We start from the raw sequence: 19,400 nt of genomic DNA, 5'->3' as shown, positions 1-19,400 counted from the left end.
TGGTATACAGATAGGACACCACTATTCAAGGGGGAATCATGAAGAAGCTACCTGTTGATAAGGCATGTTGCACCAGGCTTGTTCCAAAGAGAATAATCATTAGGTTTAAGTTTCAAAGCAGTTTTGAAAGATGCAATGGCCTTATCATATTCTCCCGACAAATTATATTGAACACCAAGGACAATGTGTACATCAGCATCCTCAGGAGACATCTGACCAACTTCATTGAATAATCTAGCAACCTGTATGGCAGAAAACACTTCGATTAACACCAGAATATAACAATAACATTTCCAAAATGTAATGTTAGGGATAAGCTTCAAGTAATCGACAGGAAAATTATATCCTGTCACCGTATGTAAAACTCTAAGTCCAAAATATAATCACTGCAGTCATGGAAACCATATGCAAAAAAGACACTCTTGTAATCATAGCATTCACAACATAAGCAAACTATCCCACAGTAACATTAGAGGAAGCGGCTTACACTCAAACCAAGATTGCAATATCAAGGCATTGTTCCAAAAGACAAAAACCAACCAAAAAAACAAAGAATTATACCCTAGTGTACTTACATCAGCATAATACACAGAATCAGCAAGCTCCGGTGGCACAAGAGTACCATACTTTAGGTGAGATACTTTAACGAAACAGTCTGCTCCAATTCTAAACTTTCAAACAGTATTATTTGTTTGACACTCCAAAATTTTAATCTCATCTTGATTAAAGCGATAAGCTTTCACTAACCATTTGTATGACTCACACCAAGAGCAAGAAGTACTTCCAGATTGGTAGGATCGGCCTCCTGAGCACACATCATTGCTGCAATAGCTTGTACAGAGATATCTAATCAGTGAATTACATTTTGTCTACAAAGTCAAATATATGGACCCCAGTAAAGACCACATAAAACTACAGATGCATTAATCAAGAATAACAGAAGTATAAAAAGGTCTTGCATAATCCATGTAAGTCTCAAGATTATGACAAGCAGACACATTAATCATCCAAAACAATTTGCAATAAATGTGAAACATTACACTTCATAGGCTTGATATAGACATAGTTTAAGATGGAACCTTATCCATTCAAATTAATTTTAATGAAGCCAAAAAATGTTTTGACATGGTTCAAGAATAAATAGAAGCGGATGATAAGTGAAATGTAATGAACTACTAGTTCATGTGACAACAAATGATAATAGGTTAGATCCAGAACATTAGCAGCCAGGCAAAGACTGCGGCCTTAGATCTGGTACTCTGACTGAAGCCTCAGGCCACTAAGATAAACATGATATCAATTATATTGCAAACTTCAATGTTTAAACGAAAAATAGCTCCTTCTATCCCTTTTCGGTAAAAGTTTTATATATAAGAAAAGAACATTGCATGGTACACCAAAGTGGCTATATCAAGCCAGCAAATACAAACACAAAATGCAGCAGTACACGAAAACAGATCCTTTGTGTTCAAAGGTTTTCTTGCTTGCTAAATTAATAGGTTGTTCTCTTTCCTAAAATATGATAGTATTCACAGGGCATTAAACAGGCTTCAAAATTATTTAGATTCAGGTGGAATAGAAAGGTAAATGGTAAACCTTGCCAGGCAAAGAATCATGTTGAGTATTTGTTTGTTATGGTTGAGTATTTTGAGATAGTTATATGTAGCTAATTTTGAGTATTATATTGAGATGAAAATGGTTAATATGTGTATGAGTGTTAATGTGTTGATTTGCTGAATGGATGAAAAGGAATCGGTATGTTTAAGCTATCATAAAGTTGGATAATTTTGACAATCATGGATGAAAAGGAATCGGTATGTTTAAGCTTGGGGAATCCGTGATGCATTGTACAATAATCGACCTTGCGAACAAACCAGATTATTAGAAAACCAAAATACAATTACTACTGCTTTGACATAAATGAAATATGGGTTTCAGGTTAAACTGGCATATAATCCTGTTTAACCCGTACATTTAACAGAATTTTAACAATTTATACAAAGGCACAATTGCTTAAACAATTTCACTAGAAATGAAGTTATGTGGTCTTAGTTGAACTTTAAGCATTATATCCATAAAAGAAATATGGGTATCAGGTTAAAGCTTAGCACTAGTGGTATACCGTTCCCCGTTCAGTTGGTTCAAGGGAGCAACTCGAGATAGATGCAAGATTCTGGCAACTAATCCCCATTCATCTCAAGTTTTTGGGCATTAAAGAATGAATTTAAGCCATGGGAGAGTGCATAAGAACACTAAAATTGAAAAGAAAAGATAGTGGGATAAGAACATTACCGTGCAATACGGTGAAGGGAATAGCGTGTCTATTTGGGATAAATATATTTATTTAATACACTTTTATATTCTCAATGTCTAAATATATTTATTTTTAAAATAATACTATTTATTATATCAAATATATAAAGAATTAAAAAAATATAATTAAAATCTGGTAGTTTAATGATGTTAAATATGGTGACTAATAAAGAGAAACTTAAAATTTGAAGTGGTTCTTGGACATTTCAAACTAAGAAATGTTAATTTTTTTATTACCCATATATTTTTAATATAACTATTTTAAACTTTTCTAGCAATTTATAAATAATTTTTAATATAAATTTACTATTTATAAATTTTAAATTGAAATATATTATTTGATTGATGATTAGAGTTATTTACGTATTAAATTAGATCAGACTTCATAAATAGCCCATATATGCAGGCATAATTAAACTCTGTAAGTCTATATTAGGTCCGGAATTCTAGATATTTCAGTTCTATTAATTTTATTTTATTTAATATATCAGCCTGATTTACTCAAAAAAATAATGGAAGTATGGCAACTTATACTACCATAGACGAAACGAGCATATCAATGAGATTGTATTTATGGATTGAGGGAAACTATAAAATATAAGTAAAGGAAGAGGCAAAAAACGTAAAAAATTTTAGATATAATGAAATAGTGACGTGTCTTCTATAACCTCTAATGAACACAATATCAATGAAAAGCCCCCAAATAAAATTCACAATCTAAGGAATATAAATAATCACAGAGTAAACCTGTGACTCAGAAGGCTGTACCTTCTGAACATCGTTCATTTAATATTTCAGTGCCAACTCTAACAAGAGCCCCACCTAATCCTTGACTTATTCCATAAATTGATACCACCTCAAATACAAAACTCTAATGTATTTCCATTGCAAGCATCCTAAGCCAATTGATTGAACCCCAAAAACAATATAACAGCCTTTTGGATTCATCATCTTCTTCCACAGCCTTCTAAGAGGCTTTAACATCACCTTCCTCCACCATAACTACACCATTGATCCTAGTCTTAGTTTCTTAGATATCAAAATTTACATTCCAATTTATAAATCACAATTTCTTAAAATAAAGGTTCTTTTAAGTTCTATAAAACTAAGAATAAAATGCGAAATTTTCCTTTACAATTTTTCTAGTTCACCCTTCTAGTATCCCTTTAAACAATTTAATAATCTTATAAATGTGCTAATGGATTGTAACCAATGGCCATGTCTGAAAATTGCTTATTGAAAAAGAACAAAGTTCATGCCTGATTAAGGGTGCCATGCCTTGGATGTTCCTGGATGTCGGAATACAACAAATTACTAAATTTACAAGAAGGAAGATACAAACTCCATGCTATTGTCATTTATCCATATTAATAACATCAATTCAATTAGAAAAGCCCCAAAAAATTTGAGATTCCAAATTCAAGCTCATATAATGAATGACTGTGATAATAGCTATTGATATAATATTTGATGTTTATACATTATTTTAGATAGAAAGAAAGAAAGAAACTTGTATAGGTGCTCTCCTCTACTGATGAAACTTGTATAGGTGCTCTCCTCGTACTGATGAAAGTTGGAAAAGTGTGGGCCATTAAACCAAGTAGCCAACTTCACAAACAAGTAAAGCCTCATAGTATAGCAAGATATTGCCATCAATCTTTTTCACTAAAAAACCTCTTGGTTGATAGAAAATATTATTCACATTCATGAGGACCGGTTTTCATTATTCCGTTCTGCATCATCTTCTAGATCATCCTAATCTTCATTGGGAATGTCTTCGCTGTAATCATCTAATGAACCAACAGGAAAAACGATGTCACCTTAAGAAATTTAATGGATTTAGTTCAATCAACGTGGACGAGGCAAAGTTATAGCATTACGTATGATATGCACAAAGCTCAAAACATTAGGCGCATTCAATGTTCTACCTTGGTTGAAAGCAAATGATCAATTATCTATCCCATTAAACTATATTGGAGAGCATCAGCACCATATTAAACACGAGAAGCAAAAGGTATTCCTAGATTCATGTATACTCTAGGTTTGACTGCATCACAATGAAGATTAACAAAAAGCTGCTAAGTACCGTATAAAGGGACAAGGCATCAAAACTGAGTGGGACAAGGTAAATAGAAAACTCTTTACCCTTTTGAGGCAATGAAGGAGTATCCCTGGAGTCCGATGCATTATCAAGAACATAAGGAAGATCTAGTAATTCCAAAAAAGATACAATCTGAGGGTTACGGGGAGAACCTACAAAAGGTGAGAAAATTTTAGTAATTAAAAAAGAAATCGACCAAAAAAAAATTGCAAAAGACATGAGTATTCTAGTTGCAAATCTAAATAAAAAAGAACACATTCACTAACAACAATTGAGCTAAAAGAAGATAAAAAATGAAGGATAGTGTTTCATAACCACTGTGACAGTAATATTGAGATGCCTATGGTATAAATATGCAAACATATATGGTAAGTTTCTTAAATCCAAAAGATAGAACCATTAATGGAGATACTATTAGCACCTCAAAGAAGGAAAAGCATCAAAATATCACCTATTATTTACCAGAAAAAGTAAGAATCAAAGGGCTTGTGAGGTGGAGCTGTTTGAGAAAATTCACAAGGTTTGGCTCCTCTGTCTTCCATCCTGCTCTTAACCCATTGACGACAATCTTGCATGTCGAGCTTTGTTCTCCTACCTATTAGAACAGCAGTTGTCAGCTCACAAGTTCTTGTAGAGTAATAGTACTTGCAAAAATAGAAAATTGCACATTTTCAAATAAAACATTAGTCCACCCCACCCAAGAGAGAGAGAGAGTGAGATGAGTGGCATGGTCAAAACAAAAATGTCATATATACACACACCCAACGTCTCCACGTCGGAAGGTCAAAGGAAAGACACAGTTCAATTTCCGTGTTATTGCCAGCCATTCTTCATCATACTGAACCTCATAAGTCCTAGATCAGATCAATATCAACAACCTAAAAGATCAGAGAAAGCCAGAATTCATTTATTAGCTTCCAGCAAAGACCAAAAGAAAGAACCTAAATGAAATGGTCAGAACATATGACAGATACCTGCAAGAACTTGCGCCCTGGAAGGCATTTATCGAGTGCAAGAAATTTTGTCACTCGACCACCCTCTTCATGTTCAACAAGAGCGGTGAATTTGCAGTGCAAGTAAGCTGAAAACCAATACGATGGTCTGAGTTTTTTGAGCAGCTGAGCTGCAGGTTTGCTTCCAAGAGTTCCTTGCTGGATCTAGGAAATATGTGTCAACCAACAAGCAACCAGGAATGGTCAACAAGAAAACTGAAGACGCTTGATATGAACATTTTCATTCTATCACATGTCCATTTCCACCAATTGAATATAATTACCTCACCTTTGAAATGTTTTTTTGCAGCAAACAAGTTGTTGCCAGTTCCCATAATCAGTGATGCTGAGCGGCCAATCGTGTGAAAGGAAAATATCAATCAGTTTCTCTAGGTGCATGAGCTTGTGAACATCGTACTCCCGAACATGATACACAGACCTGATAGTATTGTCATTATAAGGTGGCCTGCTCAAGGAAAAGCTAATTCATTTCAGTTTCAAAGCTTCGACTCTCCACCCTAAATAAGAATCAATATAACATATCTGACACTCGCTTGCAGTAAATATACAATCACCATTAAAAGTACTCCAGAATAAACATAGAATAGACAAGTAAAAGAACTTCATACCCAACCTAAACAATAGTTACGCACATTGTAAATTCCGGAAAGTCCATCGATACGGATATTGCCAAACTTCACAACCACAGCATACCCCAACAAGTATATATTAGGTGCTGCCCATCCCCCATAATACCCAAAGTTTACACATTTCAATAGCAGAAGGTAAAATTCAAGGCCTTTTCATAAAAGAATCAGAATCCCCAAGCTAGAACATATGAAGAAAAGGGGGTGACTTACAATTCCCATAAATAATTGGAAGCTTCATTATTTCCACCGATAAAAATCGTGGGAACTGGGGCAACCTCCTGACCCGAACAGTATTTCCAGAATGACTTCATCTCCCTATATTTTGGGGCCACATTAAGGCTATCCATATCTTTTCCATTCCTGACTGCCTAAGTTTCAAAAGAAAAAAAAAAATTAAGTTCATATAAAAAATGGGTATTTGGAAAGTGACAAAATTTCGTATAAAAACAACAAATTGGAGAAAGTGAGAGTGTGAGAGAAAGAACCTGGAAATCACCATAACAAAGGAGGAGGTCAATTTTGATGTTGCGAGTGTTTTCGATGTATTTAATGGTGTCGTAGACCTTGTCGAGATCTCCATGCATGCACCCTTCCACTGCTATCTTCATCGTTTTGAATTGGACACAATACTGTGGTAGGGTTTGAGAAAAACTTAAAACCTTAGGTTTTTTTCTTAATGACTTTATCCTCTAAAGGTGAAAACAAAAAACCATGACAAAAACACACTGAAAATAGAAGTAAAAAGAAGCATATATCTGAAACTAAAACAAGAATGAAAAGGGCGACGGCAGTATTAACAATAAAAGAGCCATGGAAGGATGGAAAGACAGGAGAACAGATACCGAAAGAAACTATCTGTTAAATTAAAAAAATGGAGATGAATGAGACGAAATGAGACAATGTTTTCAAAAATTCCAATACCATAAGCGGTTTCAACTTCTATTTATTATAGATTTTGCACCCGCAAAAGAGATAGAAAGGAATCCATGAATGTATACACAGGGCAAGAAAGATACTAACTAAAAACAGTTATTTATGGACAGGAGGAGTACTACATATCCCAGGAAGCAGTTTTTTATCCACGAGACCAGTAGGCTATCTGGACTGTCACATTAGAAAGAAAGACAGGTGAAAAAGTTTAAAGCATTATCTTAAGTGAGAACGGTAACATTTATGGTAATTAATACCTTCTTTAAATTACTTTTTTTTTTTTGAGGAATTAAAGACAAAGAATGTAAAGAGACTTAGGAAAAAAAGTGGGGAATCGGGATATTCCGAGAATGGGATATACCCAGGCCGGGATATACCAATATGGGTTTCATTTTAGACCATAAAAATCTATTACTGACCAATCAATTAAGCTTTCATCTTTCCATCGAGATTAGTGTTATTTCGAACGAATTATTTTTCCAAAATATGTTGAGACCTATATATTGAAAACAAGGTGATTTAATTTCTGATCACATACCCATAAATTTTGATTTAGAAGGACTGACCATCTCAGAAATATGCAAAAGGAAATGAAGACATAAAGAAAGAAATGCAGTTCCCTTTTCATGAATGTCAAGACAATGAGAGAACAGTGAAGGATATAACAAACCTGGTTGGCGTAACTGATACCCATGTTTGCCCAAGCACGCACATAGTTTGGCTTCAAAGCTAGTGCCTAAAGATCCAGACATAGACCAAAAGACTAAATTCAATAGTGCTGAAAATATGGCCACCACAGGCAAAGGGAAGTTTATCATCAAATAATTTTAAATGGACAATCTCAATAACAGAGGCTAAACAAATCAAACTGCATATGCAAGATCTGAATGCATTAGAACAGGCATTTTGAAAGAGATGATCAAGGGTATATGTAAATTAACAAATAGCTTCAACAAATCAAATAACTAATTACATGGAGCTTAATAGAAGAGCTAGTTTGTCTTCTAAGGTCCACCTAGGTGCAACATGTTATTTGGAGAATCTTTTTAGCAGCCTAAGGCTACAAAGATGGAGCAAGTAACACTTTGGGTGATGACGTAACCATCCATACAGATACTTTAAAGCAGGAGTCTGTTCCAATTCTGAACTTTTCAAACAGTATTATATGTTTGACACTCCACAATTTTAACCTCATCTTGATTAAAGGGATAAGCATTCACTAACCATTTGTATGATTCACACCAAGAGCAAGAAGTACTTCCAGATTGGTAGGATCGGCCTCCTGAGCACGCATCATTGCTGCAATAGCCAGTACAGAGATATCTAATCAGTGAATTACATTTTTTCTACAAAGTCAAATATATGGACCCCAGTAAAAACCACATAAAACTGCAGATGCATTAATCAAGAATAACATAAGTATAAAAAGGTCCAGCATAATCCATGTAAGTCACAAGATAATGACAAGCAGACACATTAATCATCCAAAACAATTTGCAATAAATGTGAAACATTACACTTCATAGGCTTGATATAGACATAGTTTAAGATGGAACATTATCCATTCAAATGTGAAACATTACATTGCATGGTAAACCAACATGGCTATATCAAGCCAGCAAATAAAACACAAAATGTAGCCATACAAGAAAATAGATTCTTTGTGTTCAAAAGGTTTTCTTGCTTGCTTAACCAATAGGTTGTTCTGTTTCCTAAAATATGATGGTATTCACAGGGCATTAGACAAGATTAAAAATGATTTAGATTTAGGTGGAATAGAAAGGTAAATGGTCAACCTTGCCAGGCAAAGAATCATAACCAAAGATGCTGAACAGATGGCTGAACTAGACAAGCAGTCACATCTCTTAATAGAAATTCTTGTAGTATTAAAGAACACAAAAACAATGTCTTTTGGTGTATGAATACACATGAACTATCCAACTCTGACAAACTAGAGCAAAGTGGATTACCTGCTGGTCATCATCATTTTCAGCATGGGTTATTCCTAGCAATCTCCAACCTTCAGCATTCTCAAGACTTTTGATAACTTCAGCCTCTAGGGAAAGCACTGCTTCACTCAAAAGTCCTTTCCTGAATAGCTCTTCACCTTCTTTTAAAGGATTTTGATGACCAACATATGGATTCATATCAGAAAATACATAGACACCCCTTGAAGGGTCCGACCGCTGAGGAACCTACAAGTTTTCACAACCAAAACATTCATGTAGAATTAAGAGAGGTTATAAAGTGAACTTCTTCAAGGCTACCACACTTACTCATCATATGAATTTGCCCAGTTATCAGATGAACTATCTCCCAAAGCCCCCACACCAACTTGACGATCAAATTCTTCTGCCCAGTCATCAACATGCAACTTTGAGAATTCATTGACCCATTGATCATCGACAGACTCTTGTTGCAAACTTTCAAGCACCAAATTCATTGGCCCAATGGTCAGGTCCACGGAAAACCTATTAACCATCAAGTCAAGAACATTTAATGAAACGAAGAAAATTAGAATATTTCAAATAAGAATAAGAGCTTCGCACGGTTTAAGAGTCTCAAAATAATACATAACATGCAGAATCATTAGTTGCACTTTGTATCCTGAATAAACAAATCAAAACACCCTAGTTGTTCTCATACAGTAGCAAACTCCTCAGCCCATTGATCAGGCTGAAGAAAATCAAAGAACCACCAACCAGAGTAGCAGATTCTGTATAATAAGAACTTTTATACAAATTACAATGTTTTTAGCTGGTTTAATACCAAACAGAGATATACAATTACAAGAATCATCAGTGACAGTTTATCTTCTAACTTATTATAATCAATAAGCTCTCACTGCTCAATTTAGCAGCAAACTCCATGACCCATTGGTTTGGCCCATAGAAATACTAAGAACCACCAAAACAGTGAGTAGCATATTTTATAAATAACAAATATAGATAATCTCATATAAGATTTACAGGTTTAGTTGATTTAAAAGTTCAACTGAAGATGTAATAATACAGAATCATTAGTCATTCACACTTTATTTGCTAAATTATAGTAGATATATATAGCAAATAGCACTAACCAAACCATCATTATCATTTGGGACATTCTCCAATCATCAAAACTAGTTTCAACCACCTAGGGTTGGTGAATGAGATTACTACCCAAGGTCAGTGATGTTAGTTCCATTTTAGTCTACGTCGGCAAGGCAGAAGAAAAGGAGGAGGAAACTGCTAAAAGGAATTTATGATTGATTATCAGGACATATTAATCTATAAGCTTCTTTACCTTCCACAAGATCTCTACTTGCCTCATCACGAGCAAATTCATCAGCCCAAGAAGCACCTCCATTGTACTGTTGCTGATATTCTGTTGCCCAGTTCTCTGATGCTGGTTTGACCTGATTATAATCAATGACAAGTTCACCACGACTCATCTTGGATACAAATTGAAGAAATTTTGAATTATGCATGCCCCAAAACATACAGCACATAAGTGCATATATTAACTCATGCATAGTAACGATGATATCATTAAGAGCTATCTTGACACATTGCAAGTATTTAGCCAACCAGTTTTAAATAACCCGAAACTTAGGATCACTGTTTTGAGAGAGTGTATGTGCAAGCATCCTAGTCTGCTGAATTGCAGCCAAACTTTCTATATTTCCCCTCTCATTTGATCTACAGATGTTAACTGAGCTTGTTCCTGTATGTTTAGCTCATTAATTGTGTTATGCAAGAAAAGCAGGCTAAAAGGTGACATGCATGTAAAGACTACTCAAAGCACAAGATAGTAGCAGAAAGAAAAGGAAAGATAAAGCCAATTTGGAAGGTATATCCATCTGCAATAGCACAAGGAGTTAGATATAGTTCCCTGGTAAAAACACATTAGCATGTCCTTTCAAATTTGCACATGATGCATTGGTAGAGAAACCTACATATCGAATAAAGCACTGAAAACATACCACTGAAAGAAATGAACGGGTGACTCAAACGTGAAAATAAGATTGAAGAAAATTTCAAGAGACATACAAAAATATTGCTAAATTCCTGTTGCAAACGTGCAGAGCATGGAGGTCATAGATGCAGGTGATTATCAGCTTGACATTTCAAGCGAGCTTATTTGGGTTGCCTAAATCAGTTGTCCGGCAAAAGAAATATAGGAAACTTACTGCTGGGATAACACTTGCCGACAGCAGAAATTGTAGAGAGAGATTGTAGAAAATTCACTTCAGATTGTAGAGAGAGATACCTTGGGTTAATATGAATGGCCGACCTCCTAAAAAGAGAAAAAAAAAATATATTATAAAAAGGAAGTGGCAAAATCATCATATTTGAGTAGAAATTGCTAACAGTTCAAACGTAAAGTACTTCCAAACATAAGTTCTTGATTTAAAACAAAAAACCATGCATACCCTTTCTTCCAAAAATAGGCTTCAGAATTATAAAATGTTTTTCTTACAGCAATAGCAACGACGCAAAAAAAAAAAAAAAAAAGAGGCTAATTTACAAACCAAGCTCACTATTTTACTATGATGGAGAAATGAAAGAGCCATGCTGTTTAAACTGGCAGGAATATCTAAACTACAATCCAATACTAATATAGCTTCTCCATCACATAAACCATAAAAAAAATACAATTATATAAAGGAGGGAAATCCAGAATCTAACAGCATTAAAACCCAGAAATCAATAAGCAAACAAAACTAGTACTGCGGAAGAGAAATTCAAAAAGAAAAGTACCGAGAAGCGCTGGTGCCAAGTAAATTTGTGGCGCTTTTTGATTCTTTGAATCTGAAAACAGAAAACCCTGACACATACCCAATGAGAATATTAGTAAAAAGAAGTATATATCTGAAACTAAAAACAGAGATGAAAGAAAAAGACTGATTTCGGGTAGTATTTATTCATACCTGAAATCAATCTCCGATGAAGCAGTACCAACCATTTTTCACTATCCTCAAAACCCTCCTACTTTCCCTTTAGCTTTTCTTGGAGTGATAAATAAATATATCTGAAACGAAAAAATAAAGATGAACAGGCAAAGACAAAGGATTTATACAGAAGAAAACAAAAAATCATAAAAAAACCAACTGAAATACAAGTAATAAAGAATAGATCTGAAACTAAAACAAAAATGAAATGGCAAAGACAAAGACAAAGAACAAGTGATGATTCATACCTGAAATCAGTCACCGACGAAGCAGAGAATTTCAAAAAATCACAAAAACCAAAAACGGCAGAGAAAACCTAGTGTAGCGTCTTTCTGTGTTTTTTCTTTTTTGGCATTCCGTGACCCAAAACTAGAAAAAAAAATGAGAGGAAGAAATTCAAGAGAGAGAGAGAGAGAGAGAGAGGGAGTCGGCGAATAAATGGGGTGCTATGGATAGAAGAGATAGATTTGAGGATTCAAATTTCGAATAGGTAAAGAAATGAGGAAGCTATGAATGGAAGAGAGAAAACTTAATTTTCTAAATCCCCATGTGACAACGGTAACATTTATGGTAATTAATACCTTCTTTAAATTACTTTTTTTTTTTTTTGAGAAATTAAAGACAATGAAGGTAAAGAGACATAGGAAAAAAAAGTGGGGAATCGGGATATTCCTAGAATGGGATATACCCACGCCGGGATATACCAACAAGGGATAACAACGAACCGGGATATCCCTGGAATGGGATATCCCTGGAATGGGATATCCCTGGCACGAATAAGTATGACAGGTTGGCCGGTTCAGACAAGAAAAAATAGCTGAACCGGCCACTAAAACCCATAAACCGGAAGCCAAAAATTCAGAACCGGAATAAGAAAAGGCAGGATATCCGGATAATGGCTTATTCCGAGTCGGAATATGACAGAGATAATGCCGGAACAGAATAAGAAAGAAATTTAACAGCCAGTAAAGGAAAAAAGACGTTAGAAAAAAATTAAGGGGAAATTGGAGAGAATAAAGGGATCAACTGAAAGACATGTATTTTTTCAATATTTCCCTAAGGGAACAAAATTTTCGAAATTAAAAACATTTAAGCCTCCTGTTTGGCTTCCAGGAAAATGCAGGATGAACAGAATTTGCCAACTCACAGGTGAATCAGGAATTATTTAAAAAGATCAAGGACTAATGTCAAGTTTGATACAAATTTCCCTCGATCAGAAACCAAACAGAATAAAAAGAGATGAAGAAAAAACAAGATTTTTCTAAAGAATCAAAATTTATACCTTAAAAGAAAGACTAGCACTACCTCGACTCACTCGTTCGGAAGAAGCTACCGCTGATTCATGAATTCAAACCTTTTCTTTTCCTTTTTCAAGAGAGAGAAAGAAGCTAATGACAATGGATCTTGATTTAACGGAGAGAAACTTTGGCTTTTTGTTTTATAACATAACAATATTATAATATTTTTCTTTTATTTTCATCGGTAAAATAAAATATTTAGAGGGGTAGAGTAATTGGAGCTCCCTTTTCATGAAATTCAAGACAATGAGAGGACAGTGCAAGATATAACAAACCTGGTTGGCGTAACTGATACCCATGTTTTGCCCAAGCACGTGCATAGTTTGGCTTCAAATCTAGTGCCTAAAGATCCAGACAGAGACCAAAAGACTAAATTCAATAGTGCTGAAAATATGGCCACCACAAGTAAAGTGAAGTTTATCATCAAATAATTTTAAATGGACAATCTCAGTAACAGAGGCTAAACAAATCAAACTGCATATGCAAGATCTGAATGCATTCAAAAGGGCATTTTGAAAGAGATGATCAAGGGTACATGTAAATTGAGGAAGTGCATAATCAAATCATCTAAATTAACAAATAGCTTCAACAAATCAAATAACTAATTACATGGAGCACATTCCCCTCTTTATTGATGCTTGCACAAGCAAAAGTTTATCATTGGGCAATAATCAGCACATTGTCTATGCATAATAACATAATTAATTTAAATATTCTGTTATTGTTTTTAAGCTGCAAAAAAGTTCAGAAAATGAATGGAGAAGCAAAGCATACAAATATTTGGTCAACAACTTTTTCTCTTTGCGAATCAGATAGCGAACTCAAAACTTTCCCTTCAATGAGATTAGGCTCCAAAGTGTCCACATCTGACGGTAGTATCCCACATACTCTAAAGCAATTGCCTACACTGTTTTAAGATTGTCACGTACCACCTATGGCACACAGATGGAAAACAAAAGTCTCTAATTGATCGTATTACGACAAATATTCAAACCCCAACAACATAGACCACAAATAGACCAATTGTTCCAGTGTGAGCAAATTGAAAAGAAAGCAAAACAAAGCAGAATACCGCAAGCAAAAATCATCTTCAAGCATCATTAAAAATTAGGACAACATGAACCTTTCAAATGTGACCGAACTACCTTCCTGCTACAGCACTCTTTCAGCAAAGTTCTTGCAATACTAAAATGCAAAAGCAATAACTCAATTAAGTTTTATGAACCCTCAAAACTGTCCAGTTTAGAAATCAGATCAGGGCTTAGGCAAATTAGATTTAAATTGCTAAATAAGCAAAGATCCCAAAAATATAGAGATGCGAAATGCTTTATCCTACAAGAGCACTCACTAATAATGAGCTTAAATCCCTCTCTTATAACAAATGAAACTAAACCGTACTAAAATGCCCCTATAGAAAAATGAGCCTAAGTCAAAATTAAAGTGCAAACGTGAGACGTATAAAAGCAAAATAATTAAAAGAAAACGGATGGTACTTGCAACAACAAAATAAACACAAACACAAAGGTCATATGCATTAGAGCCTCTGGTAATGTAAATAAAATCATAAATTCATAAAATTCAGGCAAAATATGGAGATAACATAATTGGAGGGATATCCATTCATCAATTTTATTAGGCATAACACACAATTTTATTACCATAACAAATTGTACAAAAGAAAAAAATCAGAGTCATTCACCATTATAGAGCCCCAAACCCGAGCCAGATTTCACCGTGTCGATGGGGTTGGAGGTTTCCATGTGGTAGTCAGGAAAACCATCTACCATGATCTCACAGATATTATCAATCTCCTTACTCCGACATGGTTGCTTAGGACTCAAGGCAGAGGAGTAGCAATGAAGGCTAGTTCCTTTTTCTGATTCAGCCAGTGAGACATTTTGACAGTCCCTCGTATCATGTAATCTTGAAGGAGGATGTCAGACGAGTTTTTCCCACATTGATGAAAACAAATTAGCAGTCCCGGCCAAGGTGCTGTCAGACATAACTTGAGCTGTATTTAGCATCTCATGAGACTGATTCTGCTGTTTTTCCACTCTCTGGAACATTGATTCTGTAGCTCCAGCATGGTGAAGTTAGTTAGTCACTAATAATTGGGTATATAATACTTGCATGTAAGCATCACAGCTAGGGCCAGCATTCATCATTCAAATCAGGACAAATAAGTATTTAGTGGTCCATGTTACAAATGATCGGGTGGGAGCATCAGATTCAGCATGGGGAAGGGAGGGGAGGCAGGGTTATAGATCCCAAAATCTATAAAATTACAAGTTAATTCATGGTGAAATTATAGTTTGACCCTCAAAATAATGAAATTTTGATTTAATCATTCTAAAAAATATAAAGTTATAAACTAATATATTTTAGCTCATACAAAAATGTGTAACTTAGTCTCGATCCCAAAAAAAATTCTGGTTTCACCCCTACGATCCAGAAATGTGTCCATTATAGATATGTTAAATCATTTTCAAGTTTAGAAATTACCCGACTTATTGCCAAAAGAATTGTCACAATCCTCACAGTGGCATCCTTAGCCTAAAAATAAATGAAGAATGTTTGTGCAGTCGGATTGATTAGAGGTAATTAAGTTCATACACTATATCATGTTAACAAGTTGACTTTTCATCCAAAAAGGAAATAAGATGACAACCATATATTAAACACAAACTTGAGTATATAACATATCTATATCCAGGTGTATATTACACATGGATCTTGAATACAAGTTCTTAAAAATAAAAAAGGAAATTGGGAGCAACATAAGTAACATGGAGCTACCAAGTTAAAACATACCCAATAGCACTCGCAATACTATTTTAGGCATTTTGACTTCTTGTATTTGCATCCGCTTTTGTGCCTGGCTGATGGAGTGTTCATCAAGTTTTCATATTTTCTCATGTCAAACACTTAAGAAATTACACAAATTTAAAGGGAAAAAAAAGTGTAAGATTATAAAGTTATAATTACAGTAACATTAGGGGAATTTACCGATATACAACTATCAGTTCTCTTTTTAAGAATTTATTCACATTGCTTAGGAGAAATCACATGTTCTATCAGGGGTAGCATGGAAGAAAGAGAATAGTTTCAGTTGAATATTATAATAGAAAGACCTACAGCTGTCTTACATTATAATGAGGTTGTCGACCAGCAATGCAAGGTGTTGTTTCTGTTAAACCATATCCATTCTGCACTTCCAGACCAATTGCCTGCACGTAAGAGCCATCATAAAATAAGAGATAAATTGACTAGTAACCTTTTCATTTGAAAACTAAAAACATATTAGCATCTAACCTCATAAAACTTTTCAATATGCGTTGGCAAACTTCCACCTCCGCTTTTGGCAGTCTAGAGGATGATAGAAAATAATCAATAAAACCCAGAACAGAAATACTAGAAATGCTGAACAAAGAAAAATAAACCAAACATACCAACAATGATCTTTGCACATAAAAGGAAAATTAATAATATGGGTTCCTCTTCTTTTTCTCCTTTGTAACGCTTCTTTTTTTCAATTGCAATACACTACACGGGTGTGAGTGTCAAATAAGGGTATGTAAGCAACACTGATATGTTTAATTTTGCGTATGCTTTTCCATATATTTGAAGGCTCGGCTAATATCCCCAAACAATGTCCAGTGATATGTCAAACACAAGTGTCAAACCCAAGTACTTCAAGAAAAGAAAAATGAAAGAGTCGGCGAAACATAGACAATACAAGCAGGTTTTATTGGTTGATAAATAGAGTTCACTCTGAAGCTGGAAGAAAATTTTGTAGCAATAGTTTTAGACAATAAGTAGTCGAACATGGATACAATATGTGAAGGTTCCTCCGGATTTCTTGTTAGGCATAGTCCCTATTGATCAAATAAAAATCAAAGGGCAAAACTGAGTTGAAACAACTGACTAACAAACATTAGAATTCATCCAGTTTGATAGTTTGGAGTGAAAAAAAGAGTCAGAGGACCATCACCAACAATTAATTGAATACCTATATCAATTATTCTAGTAGCAAATCTAAATAAAAAAGAATGCATTCGCTAACCAACAATTAATTGAGCTAAAAGAAGATAAAATAATGAAGGATAGTGTTTTGTAACGACTGTGACAGTAATATCGAGATGCCTAATCATGATAGTGATAAGTGGCATAAATATGCAAACATATATGGTGAGTTTCTTAAATCCAAAAGATAGAACCATTAATGGAGATACTTTTAGCACCTCAAAGAAGGAAAAGCATCAAACTATCACCATATTATTTACCAGAAAAAGTAGCGTTTGAAACTGAATCAGAGGGTTTGTGAGGTGTAGCTGTTTGAGAAAATTCACAAGGTTTGGCTCCTCTGTCTTCCATCCTGCTCTTAACCCATTGACGACAATCTTGCATGTCAAGCTGTGTTCTCCTACATATTAGAACAGCAGTTGTCGGCTCACTAGTTCTTGTAGAGTAATAGTACTTGCAAAAATAGAAAATTGCACATTTTCAAATAAAATGTTAGCCCACCCCACCCAAGAGAGAGAGAGAGAGAGAGCGAGATGAGTGGCATGGTCAAAACAAAAAAGTCATATATACACACACCCAAAGTCTCCACGTCGGAAGGTCAAAGGAACGACGGTTCAATTTCTGTCTTATTGCCAGCCAATCTTCATGGTATTGAACCTCATAAGGTCCTGGATCAGATTAAATATCAACGATAGTCTAAAAGATCAGAGAAAGCCAGAATTCATTAATTAGCTTTCAGCAAAGACCAAAAGAAAGAACATAAATGAAATGGTCAGAACTTATGATAGATACCTGCAAGAACTTGTGCCCTGGAAGACAATTATCGAGTGTAAGAAATTTTGTCACTCGACCACCCTCTTCATGTTCAACAACAGCGGTGAATTTGCAGTGCAACTGAGCTGAAAAACAGTAGGATGGTTTGAGTTTTTCGAGCAGCTGAGCAGCAGGCTTGCATCCAAGAGTTCCTTGCTGGATCTAGGAAATATGTTTCAACCAACAAGCAACCAGGAATGGTCAACAAGAAAGCTGAATACGCTTGATATGAAGATTTTCATTCTTACACTTATTTCCACCAATCAAATATAATTACCTCATCTTTGAAATGTTTTTTTGTAGCGAACAAGTTGTTGCAGTTCGCATAATCAGCAATGCCGAACGGCCAATTGTGTGAAAGGAAAATATCAATCAGTTCCTCTAGGTGCATGAGCTTGTAAGCATCATACTCCCGAACATGATACACAGACCTGATAGTATTCTCATTATAAGGTGACCTTTCATGGTCTCCTGCTCAAGGAAAAAGCTAATTCATTTCAGTTTCAAAGCTTCAACTCTCCACCCTAAATAAGAATCAATATAACATATTTTACACTCACTTGCAGTAAATAAACAATTACCATTAAAAGAACTCTAGAATAAACACAAAATAGACAAGTAAAAGAACTTCAAACCCAACCTAAACAATAATTATGCGCATTGTAAATTCCGGAAAGTCCACCGATACGGATATTGCCAAACTTCACAAACCCAGCAAACCCCAAGAAGTATATATTAGGTGTTGCCCATCCCCCATAATACCTAAAGTTCACACATTTCCCGTCCTCCTTCGCCCCCGACTCCATTCTTACACTATGCTGATGCTAGTCGCCCAAAACGAAGCGGAAAGGGTACAGGTTGCCGATACGCTTCACTGGATTTTGGAAATTCTAAGTCAAACACTTTGATTCCTGAGGATGGGCCACCCCAAGAGTAAAAGCTTTTATTTGAATCGTATTACTCTTTGTTTCAAATAATTTTACAAAAATAAATTAATTAGGCCTGTTTTTCCATGCTTTTGTTTTGCTTAGGGCCTGTTTCGTTTTTGGGCCTATCTTTTTAGTCATGATGGTTTTATGTGTTTGAACTTTAATAATAGCCCAAAAAACCCTAAACCAACGCCGGATATAATTCGAATGGGATAACCCCAATCGGGATATCCCTGTAAGGGATATCCTCCAACCGGGATATCCCTGGAATAGGATATTCCTTCGTGGAATAAGTATGACAGGTATTCCGGTCCAGAAGCATAAAAAATCTGAACCGGGCAGTCACAATTCTGAACCGGGCGGGATACAAGGGGATATCCTTGGAATAACTTATACCAAGCCGGGATATGACAAAGAT

At 35.0% G+C, this 19,400-nt stretch overlaps 1 pseudogene; it reads right to left on the bottom strand.

Annotated features, from left to right (window-relative positions):
- Window positions 1-3,648: 3,648 nt before the first annotated feature.
- LOC107934885 (lariat debranching enzyme-like) lies at window positions 3,649-18,976 on the bottom strand (annotated as a pseudogene).
- Window positions 18,977-19,400: the final 424 nt, after the last annotated feature.

The sequence above is a fragment of the Gossypium hirsutum genome, chromosome A07 (genome assembly GCF_007990345.1).
Source record: "Gossypium hirsutum isolate 1008001.06 chromosome A07, Gossypium_hirsutum_v2.1, whole genome shotgun sequence".
In the NCBI taxonomy this organism is placed as follows: domain Eukaryota; kingdom Viridiplantae; phylum Streptophyta; class Magnoliopsida; order Malvales; family Malvaceae; genus Gossypium; species Gossypium hirsutum.
The sequence above is the reverse complement of the archived record's forward strand: the minus strand, read 5'-3'. Positions and strand labels throughout refer to the sequence as shown.